Source organism: Melopsittacus undulatus, chromosome 6 (genome assembly GCF_012275295.1).
Source record: "Melopsittacus undulatus isolate bMelUnd1 chromosome 6, bMelUnd1.mat.Z, whole genome shotgun sequence".
Classification (NCBI taxonomy): Eukaryota; Metazoa; Chordata; class Aves; order Psittaciformes; family Psittaculidae; genus Melopsittacus; species Melopsittacus undulatus.
In genome coordinates, this window is record NC_047532.1 from 35,183,766 (window position 1) to 35,197,088 (window position 13,323).

A 13,323-nucleotide genomic window follows, 5' to 3' on the forward strand; every position below is an offset into this window, starting at 1 on the left:
AGAAAGACAAATTCCTTCTGAATCTCTACCAGACTTTCGTAGTTGCTTTGTTCCCACTTTGTTTGCTTCACTTTGTAATTGCTGCTTAGATATAACAGTGATGTCATCAGTCAAAAACATTCCAAAGCCCAACACAGTCTCCTATCTTTGAACCAATACAGAATCTCTACTCTTGTGTACCAGAAATCTGTGCTGGAATCTGAGGGTGAAATGTAAGCAAAAATCTTTGATATCAAGAAAAGCACCATTAGTAAGACATCATTATATAAAGTGGAGCAGTGAGTCTTTAATGTCCATGTCTGAAAGGTTATTTCTGAATAAATAAGAAGAATTTAATCAAAAAGTGTACAGGGTTGGTTAGCCAGAGTAGACTGCTGCACTACCAGCTATCTGGGGTTCCGTACTCACATCAGCTATGGAATTCTTCTTGAGCACTGCAGACATACTTTTTAAAAATACCAAAATTAAGTAGTCAGAGATAATATGTGCAAATAGAGGTACACAGCATGCATGTGTGTGTGTGAACAGGGTAAGGTTTTGAGTATCAATAAGAAATTCCCATTTTCAACAAAAAAATCCTCCCATCAAATCTCACCAGAGTTGAATCTGCAGGTGCATTATGATGATTATCAACCACAACAAAAAAATAATGAAGAGAGGTCTGTCCTTCTCTGATTTTCAATGGCACATTACAAAAGTAGCTACACTTAGGGTTGTGTCTACATGTCAAACTTAACCACTTACATATAAACTATTAAAACTCCAGGAACTATATACATAAACATTATTAAAAAGTAAATAAGAAAATACGGAAAACATCCAAACTGACAAGATGAGCTGGCAGTCTCTTGTACTTAGCAAGCCAACATATGTAGAAGAATTAAAATTTGAGAAAGAAGCAGTTAAAACTTACCTAAACTGAAATATAGTGTTTCCTAAGCATTAAAATTATAATAGCCACAACTCAGTCTTTTTGAGGACACAATATGTTTATATAGAAAAAAAATGGGAAGCTAAATTAAATTTCAAAATACTACAAAAAAATAACTGTATAACAAAAATAATATAAACAATAAATTGTATAACACTTGAAAACCTGCCATAGAACAGGATACTTTATATATTTATGAACATGGTAATAAAGGGTATGGGAGATAACTATCAAGCAGCTGGTCTACTGTTACCAAAACCCCCAAAACTGTGGCAAAAGAGACAAAGGGCAGGAATTACACTGTCATTACTCAGAGAAGCTCCCACACTGAAGCACTGTCCCACCAGTGTATATTGGGTGAGCAAGAAAAAGTTCTGATCCTCCACTATAAAAATCGCGTCACCTGGATGAGGAAAATAGATTAGAAACACAGAGAAATCCTGACACGCAAAAAGAGAACAGGGAAGAGATGAGTACCTGAGCCTGGCGTGGGTCTTGAAGGTGATGGCATGTATGGAGACAAGAGGAAGTTTGTGGACATGTGGGCCAACATGTGAGATTTAATTCAGGAAGCTAGCCCAACATTCATAAAATATACTAACATCACGTTCACAGAGGTGTAGGGCTGGGATTCCAGCAGCTCTTCCGATAAAACTACAGGACTTAAGTGGTCTCCAACAAATATTGTCAGGATGTAAATGGAGGTATGCAGCCAGATCACCACAGAATTCCTATATCTTGATCATAAGCTTCAAAGAAAGATAACCAAATAGTTGCCACAAGCAGTAGAAGAAAGAGACAGGATGTGGCAGTACCTGAGCTTGCTGTGGGTCTTGATGTATGAGGAGGTTGTGTTGTGCTTGGCAAGGCGGTCCCAGGATGTGCGGTGGATGGACCTAGCAGGAGACAGAATTAGAGGATACCAGCACTGACATGAGGGTGTTCCTCCAGGAAGCTGACCAACCTTCCCAAACACCCAGCACCATGACCAGAGGGATGCAGGACAGGAATTGCACAGTGTATCCTCAGAAAAAAATCCTCCTGACTCAAGTGCTCTCCCACCAACATTTATGGATATAGCAGGAGACATGCAGTGCATTGACTACAGAAATTTATGACATGGCCATGACACTCAAAGACAGACAACCAAACACTTGCCTCAAGCAGTAGAAGACAGGGACAGGACATGGCAGTACCTGAGCTTGGTGTGGGTCTTGGTGTAAGAGGAGGCTGAGTTGTGTTTGGCAAGGTGGTCCCAGGTTCTCTGGTGGATGGATCTAGCACAAGAGACAATTGAAGGAGATCAGTGTCAGCACAGGGGATTTGTTGCAGGCAGCAGGCCGACTCTTCCCAAACACCCAACACTGTGACCAGAGAGGCCCAGGGATGAGATCACACAGTGATCCTCAGGAAATACTCCAGCGCTCAAGTGGCCTCTCATCACCTAGCACAGCTGGGTGACAAGAACTGACACACAGACCTTCAGTACAGACATTCCCTCTCTTGGCCATGAGCCTCGAAAAAAAAGCTAATTGAAAGCTTGTCACAAGACGTAGAAAACTGGGAGGGAGCAAGAGAGTACCTGAGCTCGGTGTGGGTCTTGGTGGTGATGGTGTGCGTGGAGGCTGTGCTGTACTTCCTGGCAAGGGGAGGGTGGGTTTTGGTGTCGATGGATCTAGCACGAGAGAGAGTCAGTGGACATCCGAGCTCACATGTGAGTTTTGCTTCAGGAGGCCGACCTAAGCTTCCCAAACACATCAACACCACGCCCAGAGAGGCCCAGGGCAGGAATTGGGAAAGAACCCTGCCACCCAAAGGCTCTGCCACCAACACAGCTGGGTGACAAAAGCAGATTAGACTCTTCAGTACCTATGCTCAGTGTCTTGGCTGTGAGCCTTCTAATATACAAACTAAGTAGCGACTGCAGGCACGGCCAGTGCTCCAGTCTCTCAGAGGAAAGCCTGCTCGGGCACAGGCTGCACCACTGGCCTAGAGGGCACTGCCTCTAAGTGTAGCCTTCCACCTCGGTGACATCTCTCAAGCTGCCCTTCCCCAAGACAAGCCTTGTACCTTCACAGGATCCTTCTTCGATGGACAGATCATCCAACGCTACATTGCTGCGGATATCTTCACCCCATTCGCCCTCCAGGACAATCTAAGGGAAGGCACATTTCCCAGCATTAGCTCCAGCCCACACGTGTGAAGTGCCATTAGAAAGCACGGTTCATCTCAGACAGCAGTGAGAGCCTGTGCCCTTACCTGCATGTTTCCTGTGCTGTGCACTGTGACCTCTCCCATGTTCCATCTGTCCCCATGGTTCCCAACGCTGCTCCAGACCAGCTCTAGGTCTCCATCTTTAACCACATACACCCGCAGGGCCATTGTTTCAGCCGTTCCGTACATGTGATACCAGAAGCGGAAGCAGTGTGGTCCTTCTGAATTGCACACCGGACTGATCAGCTGAGCCACAAAGCCAGGGAGGGCATCGTTCCCTTGCAGGTAGATGTAGTAGCCATCTAAAACACAGTGGGAGACACACCATCACATGCATGATCAAATCCAGACAAAGCTGCCAGAGACAATCCAAGCACAGCCCTGGAGCACCCCTCCAGGGCTTCAAGGCAGGCAGAAGGAGGGGACAGCAATATAGGTCCTTTGCTAGCCACAGCACTCCCCAGGCCTGAGTCCGTGTCCTGGGTTCAGCCAACGGCAGCCGAAGCGGGCCTACGGCCGCACCACCCTGAAAACGCCCGATCTCGTCTGATCTCAGAAACTAAGCAGGATCGGTCTCAGTTAGTACTTGGATGGGAGACCGCCTGGGAATCATGGGTGCTGTAAGCTTTTCTTCCTTGTTATTTCCTTTATCATTATTGATATCGGTGGTAGCAGTAGTGACTTGTGTTATACCTTAGTTACTAAACTGTTCTTATCTCAACCCGTGGGAGTTACATTCTTTTGATTCTCCTCCCCATCCCTCCAGGAGCAGGGAAAGGAAAGTGGGGGAGAGAGTGACTGCGTGATTTACAGCTGAGCTTAAACCACGACAGTCTGCCTATGAGCCACGCTCTCTGTATGGCGTGGACCAGGTAACCTCCAATGCATTGCTACAGCCCTCGCATGGCTCTGCCGCTTTGCATTCCGTTCATCGCTGACTACTGGAGAAGCCACCGTCTGCTAATAAAGAGACCCGTTCTTGTTCTGAGACAAGCCAGGTCATCAAACTTTGCATTACTTTCCCCCTTGTCTGGCAGGTCCTTGCCTGCCCTGAGGTACCACAGGCTGACTCCCAGACCTGCAGCGTTTCCTGAAGGATGGCTCTGGCTCTGTGAAAGACAGCCACAAAAAGGCTCTGCATCAAGCTCAGGAAACATGTGGCCCGAACTTGCGCTTAGAAAAGGTTAGTTGCATCTTCCCAGGGACACCCCTCTGCCAGAAGGACCGCTGTGTACAGACTGCTGTTCCTACCTCCTGTCGTGTGGTCAGAGGACGGACCGGTATCTTGCGTGGGTGTTGGACCCTTGTTCCTTATCCAGTCAATGCTGCTGTAATCTGCCTGGACCCACTCACAGAAGTCGTTGTCGAAGGTGCAATCAAAATTGCAGTCTGCTGTGGGAGCTGGGTATGGAGTAGAGAGGAAAGCAGAGATTCTAGGGTGAGGACAGGACACCTTTTCCCTGTGTCCCACAGGGCACACCTACATCCCTGGCACGCTCAGGTCAGGTGAGGATGGCCAACACAGTGGAAGTGGACAAGCTGGGTGCCTAGCACAGCCAGTAAAACACATGAATGGGACCAACAGTACCTGTGCTTGTCCCAGGAGCTGCTGATGTTGTTGTATGTGGAGGCCGCGTTGAGGTGCCTGGCAACGGGGGCGAGGTTGTAGGAGCTGCTGGACATACAGCAAAAGAGAGGTGGAAATGACAGGTTTCGTAATGGAGATTTGTTCCCAAAAGGGGATGTTGCACGTTCTCAAACACCCCCACATCATAGCAAAAGGAGCACAGCAGAGGAAATCCACAATATCCCTGTCACAAAGAGACTCTCCACCCAAGGGCTAGCCCACCAGCACTGCTAAGTGACACATGAGCAAGCCTCCACCACTGCTGCCCCATTCCTTGAATCTGGGCCACAATGGAAATCAACAGAACACTTACCACAGACAGTGCCAGCACTCCAGTCTCCCAGGGCAACGCCTGCCTCAGCACACGCTGTGGCATAGGCCTCCAAGTCATCGCAGAGCTCCTCCACGCTGCCGCCCGTGGCACACTGGTCATAGACGCAGCTCTCAAAGTATGTCTTGGGTGGTAGAACTGCATGGCATGGCTGGAACGGTCCACCAAGTTGCGTGACGATTGCACACTGCTTGTTAGCTGCCTCCTCCTCAGAGGGGGAGCAGGACGTGGGCGGGTTGATGGCTGGGTCACACCTAGGAAGCAGACAGGCAGTCCTGAGCTCACAGCAGCCTGTGGACTCCAGACACACCATTTCCGGACCTTGTCCCAGCCAAAACCTCAGCCTCTGGAGTCCAGAGCCCTCGATAAGAGAAGGCACCAAGGGCTGTCTCTTGCAAAGGCAGACAACGTGGCCCACAGTGGACTGCGAGGGCAGAGCTGTGCACAGAGGTCACCCAGGACCCCAGAGCTGAGCGCCTATGGGGAGAGAGCAGAGAGCACCATGCACCCTGACCTCATGGAGAGGCCTGGACAGTGCCACAAACAAGCCAGCCCTGGGAGGAAATGGGAACAGCCACATGTCTGGCACCCACTTCCACACAGGACACCCCACTGTTTGGTGGCGCAAAGAGGTGAGATGTGAGGATGATACGTCTGTTGTCGTGGAGCTTCTACGGGCTCTCACCCGCACTGTCACAACTGCCTCCTCCTCTCCCACACACCATGTGCCCATGCCTACCATTACCAACCCACCCTGCATCTGCCCCTCACAGCTCCCCTCTCCCATGCTCCCTTTTGTCCGTCATCTGTGGAGTGGAACAAGGACTCACGGCCATTCATCATCCGGCACCATCCAGCTGGCCCCAAAGTCATTGAAGTCAGGCACGACAACCCCATCAGGTCGCATGAAGTCATCTTGCTGGTTCCCAGTGTACGTCCCACACAGCCCACACAGCTTGCCCTTGTGCTTCTCAGACACCTTCACCAGGAGCTCATCATCCCCATTGAACAGCAGCTGCAGGCCCAGCTCAGTAGAAACCCGCACGTAGGAGCCACTGAGGGAAATGTTCACACCGGGGGCAGGAGAAGCAGGCAGGGAGGCCAGAGCACCGTTGATCTGAATAAGAGGGACAGAGCAAGACAGAAGCATAAACAGATGCCCTCCATTGAGAGTTCACTGTTCTCCACTCTGATGGTGCCAGGGCCCCAGGAGTCAGGAGGACAAATGGCGTGAGAAACCCTGCCCAGGCCTATGAGAACAGCAGCGACTACAGACGCCACACTGAAAGCTAGGAAAACAAGATGAAAATCTCTCGCTGCACAAGCAGCCATTTCAGCACTGCTCAGAGCCTCGTCATGTGAGCACCATGCTCTTATGTGAGCACAACAGCAGGCTCAGGGAACACCAAGCTCTTCTTGGGGACAGGGTGGTACTTAAGGGTGGACAGGGCATCTGTTGTTCCCAGGTGTAAAAACGAGGGGCTTACGTAGACCGCCTTGTTCTCGCGCAGTGCGATGTGGAGGCCTTCCACAGACAGTGCCACCGAGTTCAGAGCTGTCCAGCTCTGGCTGCCGCGATGTTTGTTGCGGGTGGTGACACTGAACCCAACAGAGGAGTTGTCACAGCCTGTCACCACCGTGTAGTTGCAAGAGCCCTGGAAGTGGTGAAGCTTCCCATCAAAGGTGCTGTAATGCGGGTCACCGTAGATGTGGCAGAGAGCAGCGCTGGCTGGGTAGCAGCCCCTCTGGCCGTCCAGGATCTTGCAGACCTCATCCTCACCACAGGACAGGGGAGAGCAAACCATCTGGCCCTTGGCTTCACACCGGCACTGGCGAGCACAATCCTCGCTCACAGAGTACTCGCCTTCCTGCAGGCAGACAAACACCAAGCGTCAGTCTATCAGGCAGGAAAGCAGAGGCAAGGGAGTGCCCTGGGAGAGGTGCAAGCCAGGGCAGGGTTTTCACTCACGCTGTAGTAGTTGCCCTCAAAGAGGCAGCCGCAGTGGGCCTCGGGCACACACGTGTCTCCGCTGAGAAGGAAGCCAGAGGTACATGCGCAGCCCTCCTTACAGGGCTTGGAGCAGTTCTGCGGGGCTTGTCGGTCAACACAGGTGGCAGGACAGCCAGTCATGCAAGGGTCATAGTAGCTGTTGTCAGGGCACAGCAGGGCTGCAATGGGAAGGGGACAATTGAGACCAGCAAGCCTTCAAGGAAGGAGGACCTTCTGAGAAGGGGAAGACAAAAGACTTGATGTGGTCAGAGGTTCTGGGAACAGGGAGAAGAACATTTCCCTCCCAGCAACTGCAAAGCAGGTACTCACGGCAGAAGGTCGCATTCCGCCAGGGAAGAAGAGTCACACCGGCTGCTTGGCACGCATCAGCGTAGGCCTCCAGAGCAGCACACAGGACCTCCTGGCCACCATTCAGAGCACACAGGTCATAGAAGCAGGTCTCAAAGTAGCTCTGGGGGTTGATCACAGCGTGGCACTTCTCAAAAGAGCCAGGACTGGCAGTCAGCATGCCACAGAAGTGGTCCGATCGGTAGAGCTTCTCCTCTTCTGCGCTGCAGGGTGGGGAGGGGTCGGGGACACCGCAAGATGAGTCACTCTCTGGGACCTGCCAGCTCTCCCCCAGCTCATTGGAGTCTGCGGCTTGCTGCCCGTTGGGCATCATGTAATCGTCCTCCCTACGGTTGTTGAAGTTCCCACACATGCCACAGGTCAGGTTGAAGTAGGTGGTGGGCACCTTCACCTCCACCGAGTGGTCAGTGTCGTAGGACACTCTGAGGTCAAAGTCTGTCTCCAGGACAATGTAGCGGCCACTCCTGCTCACCGTGATGGCACCTCCCGCTGCACTCACCGGCAAGGTCTGGCGCACATTGTTCACCTAGGGCAGACACATCGCAATGGGCCTGGGCCCTGGACTTGTCCCTGGCATCCCTGGCATCCGCTCCCAGCCCCGGCGCAGCAAAACAGAGCCGTGATCTCCTCACAACCCAGTTGCCCCTCTGCCTTGCAGAGCTGACGGGGCTGTGTTCTCCCCCCTGCAGGGGCTGCTCTTCACTGTCGGCCACGTTCACCATTTGCCTCCCTCCTCAACCCCTCCAGAAAAGGAAAAGAAAGCAACCCAGTGGCTTCAGGGGAACCCACCCATATCTGGGACAGTGAAGGTGTCTGGTACACACCATGCCATGACCCACCAAGAAAAGCCAGCCCTGCCTTTGCTGCCTTGCAGCTTGTGCCACGCTCATGCCAGCCCCACTGCCTACCAGCACTTGGCTCTTCTCCTTCTTGACAATGGCAATGCGCTCTCCGTACACCTCAACCAGGACTTCACGCACATAGGACACTCTGGTGTTCCCACGATGCTCGTTCTTGGCCTCAACGTTGAAGTAGGGCAGGGAGGTGGTGTTGGAGCACACTTTGGCCAGGGTGTAGGTGCAGTTGCCCATGAAGTTGTGCGTCACCTTGTCAAAGGTGTTGTAGTGAGGGTCACCGTGGACGTGGCAGATGCCATAGGACTGCTCGAGGCACTCAGGTCTCCCATCCTGCACCCCACAGAACTGGCCTGCAGGGCATGAGGCGTTAAAGCACTGGACTTTGCTTCCCCGCGCGGGACACGTGCACTTTGTTGAGCAGGTGTTGTCTGTCCACAACTCAGAGCCCACGGGGTAGTGCTGCCCGTTGTGCCAGCACCCACACTGCTGGCTGGGCACACACTGGTCACTGTAGAGCAGGTACCCACTGTCGCACACACAGCCCTCCACGCACGGCATGCTGCAGCTAGCAGGAGCCATGGGATCGACACAGGTGGCAGGGCAGGCTGCAGCACATGGCTCATAGTGACTGTTGGCTGGACAGGTGACAGCTGCCGAGACAGAACACATGGCCATTACTTGGAGAACATGACGTCTCTTTGTGCTGCATTCTGCCCTTTGGAAAACTAACTATCTGCATTATTTTCTCTGTGATCTGCTTGGCTCCACGGGTATTCTAAATCATACCTGAGCAAACAAAGCAGAAAAAGGTGCCCCTGATTCTGACAACTACCTGTAAATCCCCAAGGCACGTAACAAAAAAAATTCTTATTCCCCACCCCACTCTTTCATTCCAATTCTATGTTTTGCTGAGAGTTGACAGTCTGTGGTACCATGTGTGGACTTACGGCAGAAGGTTGCGTTCCTCCACACAGGTATCTTGACACCAAGCGACTGGCAGGCATCCGCATAGGACTGCAAGCTCTTGCACAGGGCTTCGCGGTCCAGCTCCAGCTCGCACAGGTCATAAACGCAGGTGTCAAAGTAACTGCTGGGGCTCAGCACAGCGTGGCACATCTGGAACGGGCCGCTGGTGTCGGTTAGGAGCCCACAGAAGTGGGTGCTGGCAATGATTTGCTTGTCCGTCTCACTGCAGGCTGGGGTAGGGAGTGGTCCGGCTGAGCAGCTGTGGAAAGACAGGAAGCAGGGCCTCTGAGTCACCTGTGGGCTTCTCCTTGTATCTCAACATCCCCTTGCCCGACATGTCCCCAGACCTCCTGGGGGACAACACATACCTGCTGTCGTTGGACACCTGCCAGCTGTTGCCCAGGCTGGTGGAGTCTGGCTCCAGCACCCCTTCCGGGTTCAGGAAGTCATCTGATGCCATCCCATTGAAGTTCCCACACATGCCACACACCTTCTGCCCAAAGGTGCTCGGAACCGTCACCTCCACCCGATGGTTCCCATCAAACTTCACTTTCAAGCCAAAGTCTGTTGTGACCACAGTGTAGAATCCACTGGATGAGACCTGCACACCTGCGGATGGGGTGCAAGGCAGGACCTCTGCCACTCCATTGACCTGGAAGGACAGAAAACAAGACAGGGTTTGAGCAACCCATTTGGCACAGTCCTCTCTCTCACACAGCACAGCACCTTTCTTCCTTGTGCTTACCGTCACCACACCACCCTTCCCTAGTCTTATCCTCTGGCCAGCCACATCAACATCCACATATTGGACGTAGGACACGCGAATGTTGCCTCCCCTGTGCTCGTTGGCTGCTTCCACGTTGAAGTAGGGCAGAGAACTGTTGCTCTCGCACAGCTTAGAGAGGGTGTAGGTGCAGGTGCCCATGAAGTGGTGCAGTTTATTGTCAAACGTGTGGTAGTGAGGGTCTCCTTCCACCACACAGGTTCCTGACAGTGGAAAGACGAGAGGAAGTGTTCAGTTAAGCACCTCCGGTTGCCTCTTCTCCTAAGCCCACCTTGAACAAAGAACATCAGCCCCATGACTGGGATATTGCTTTTACCATGGGACCTGTTGCCACAGATCTATGTTAAGAATGGAGTAGTTTCTCCAGTCATCTGGTTCAAACCTCCTCAAATACCTAAATGCCAGAAGCACAGGTGCCCCACCCAAGCCCCCAAAAAGGAATATCACTCAATGTGTGTCTCAGTATGGCAAGGAAGTGACAGAAACCAAATGCAAGCCATCCAATGAAAATACAAATTGTAACCACTATGCGTTTCTGGGATGACCCAAAACACTACCAATAATAGCAGTAGCTGAAGTCATACCAGGTGGTGGTGATGGTGGCTGTGTTCCTTGTGTTGTCTGCATCGTGGTGCCTGGCAATGGGGTCAATGTTGTAGAAGGAAGGGGACCTATGGTGAGACAGAGGTAGAATTGGTGAGTGTAAATAATGCAGTTATCTTGCAAGCACCTGGACCACCCTTTCCAAACACCCAACACTGTGACCAGAGAGACGAAGGACAGGGATTACACAGTGATGCCCAGCAGAGATTTATGCACTCAACTGCTATCTAAACAGAACTAACAGATGATAAAAGGAGACACACAGCTCCTTCAACAGAGACACTCCCTCTCTAGGCACTGAGTCTCAAAGAAAGATAACTGAACACTTGCCACAAGCAGTAGAAGAAAGAGACAGGATGTGGCAGTACCTGAGCTTGGTGTGGGTCTAAGTGTATGAGGAGGTTGTGCTGTGCTTGGCAAGGTAGTCCCAGGATGTGCAGTGGATGGACCTAGAACAAGAGAAAGGTAGAGGAGAGATGCACCAATATGGGGGTTTTGTTGCAATCAAGACTTTTTCCAAACACCCGGCACCATAACCAGAGAGGTGCAGAACAGGGACCCCACGGTCAGTCCTCAATGAAAACCACAGTACTTGAGTGTCTTCCCACTAGCACAGAGGAGTGACAGAAAGAGACATGCAGCTCCTTCACTATAATCACTTCATCCCTTAGTCTTGAGGCTTAAATACAGACAACCAAACATTTGCCACAAGCAGTAGAAGAAAGAGACAGGATGTGGCAGTACCTGAGCTTGCTGTGGGTCTTGATGTATGAGGAGGTTGTGTTGTGCTTGGCAAGGCGGTCCCAGGATGTGCGGTGGATGGACCTAGCAGGAGACAGAATTAGAGGATACCAGCACTGACATGAGGGTGTTCCTCCAGGAAGCTGACCAACCTTCCCAAACACCCAGCACCATGACCAGAGGGATGCAGGACAGGAATTGCACAGTGTATCCTCAGAAAAAAATCCTCCTGACTCAAGTGCTCTCCCACCAACATTTATGGATATAGCAGGAGACATGCAGTGCATTGACTACAGAAATTTATGACATGGCCATGACACTCAAAGACAGACAACCAAACACTTGCCTCAAGCAGTAGAAGACAGGGACAGGACATGGCAGTACCTGAGCTTGGTGTGGGTCTTGGTGTAAGAGGAGGCTGAGTTGTGTTTGGCAAGGTGGTCCCAGGTTCTCTGGTGGATGGATCTAGCACAAGAGACAATTGAAGGAGATCAGTGTCAGCACAGGGGATTTGTTGCAGGCAGCAGGCCGACTCTTCCCAAACACCCAACACTGTGACCAGAGAGGCCCAGGGATGAGATCACACAGTGATCCTCAGGAAATACTCCAGCGCTCAAGTGGCCTCTCATCACCTAGCACAGCTGGGTGACAAGAACTGACACACAGACCTTCAGTACAGACATTCCCTCTCTTGGCCATGAGCCTCGAAAAAAAAGCTAATTGAAAGCTTGTCACAAGACGTAGAAAACTGGGAGGGAGCAAGAGAGTACCTGAGCTCGGTGTGGGTCTTGGTGGTGATGGTGTGCGTGGAGGCTGTGCTGTACTTCCTGGCAAGGGGAGGGTGGGTTTTGGTGTCGATGGATCTAGCACGAGAGAGAGTCAGTGGACATCCGAGCTCACATGTGAGTTTTGCTTCAGGAGGCCGACCTAAGCTTCCCAAACACATCAACACCACGCCCAGAGAGGCCCAGGGCAGGAATTGGGAAAGAACCCTGCCACCCAAAGGCTCTGCCACCAACACAGCTGGGTGACAAAAGCAGATTAGACTCTTCAGTACCTATGCTCAGTGTCTTGGCTGTGAGCCTTCTAATATACAAACTAAGTAGCGACTGCAGGCACGGCCAGTGCTCCAGTCTCTCAGAGGAAAGCCTGCTCGGGCACAGGCTGCACCACTGGCCTAGAGGGCACTGCCTCTAAGTGTAGCCTTCCACCTCGGTGACATCTCTCAAGCTGCCCTTCCCCAAGACAAGCCTTGTACCTTCACAGGATCCTTCTTCGATGGACAGATCATCCAACGCTACATTGCTGCGGATATCTTCACCCCATTCGCCCTCCAGGACAATCTAAGGGAAGGCACATTTCCCAGCATTAGCTCCAGCCCACACGTGTGAAGTGCCATTAGAAAGCACGGTTCATCTCAGACAGCAGTGAGAGCCTGTGCCCTTACCTGCATGTTTCCTGTGCTGTGCACTGTGACCTCTCCCATGTTCCATCTGTCCCCATGGTTCCCAACGCTGCTCCAGACCAGCTCTAGGTCTCCATCTTTAACCACATACACCCGCAGGGCCATTGTTTCAGCCGTTCCGTACATGTGATACCAGAAGCGGAAGCAGTGTGGTCCTTCTGAATTGCACACCGGACTGATCAGCTGAGCCACAAAGCCAGGGAGGGCATCGTTCCCTTGCAGGTAGATGTAGTAGCCATCTAAAACACAGTGGGAGACACACCATCACATGCATGATCAAATCCAGACAAAGCTGCCAGAGACAATCCAAGCACAGCCCTGGAGCACCCCTCCAGGGCTTCAAGGCAGGCAGAAGGAGGGGACAGCAATATAGGTCCTTTGCTAGCCACAGCACTCCCCAGGCCTGAGTCCGTGTCCTGGGTTCAGCCAACGGCAGCCGAAGCGG

General features: G+C 51.9%; 1 pseudogene; it reads left to right on the forward strand.

Annotated features, from left to right (window-relative positions):
- The first annotated feature begins 3,653 nt into the window (after window positions 1-3,653).
- On the forward strand, window positions 3,654-3,772 carry LOC115947584 (uncharacterized; annotated as a pseudogene).
- The last annotated feature ends 9,551 nt before the right edge of the window (window positions 3,773-13,323 follow it).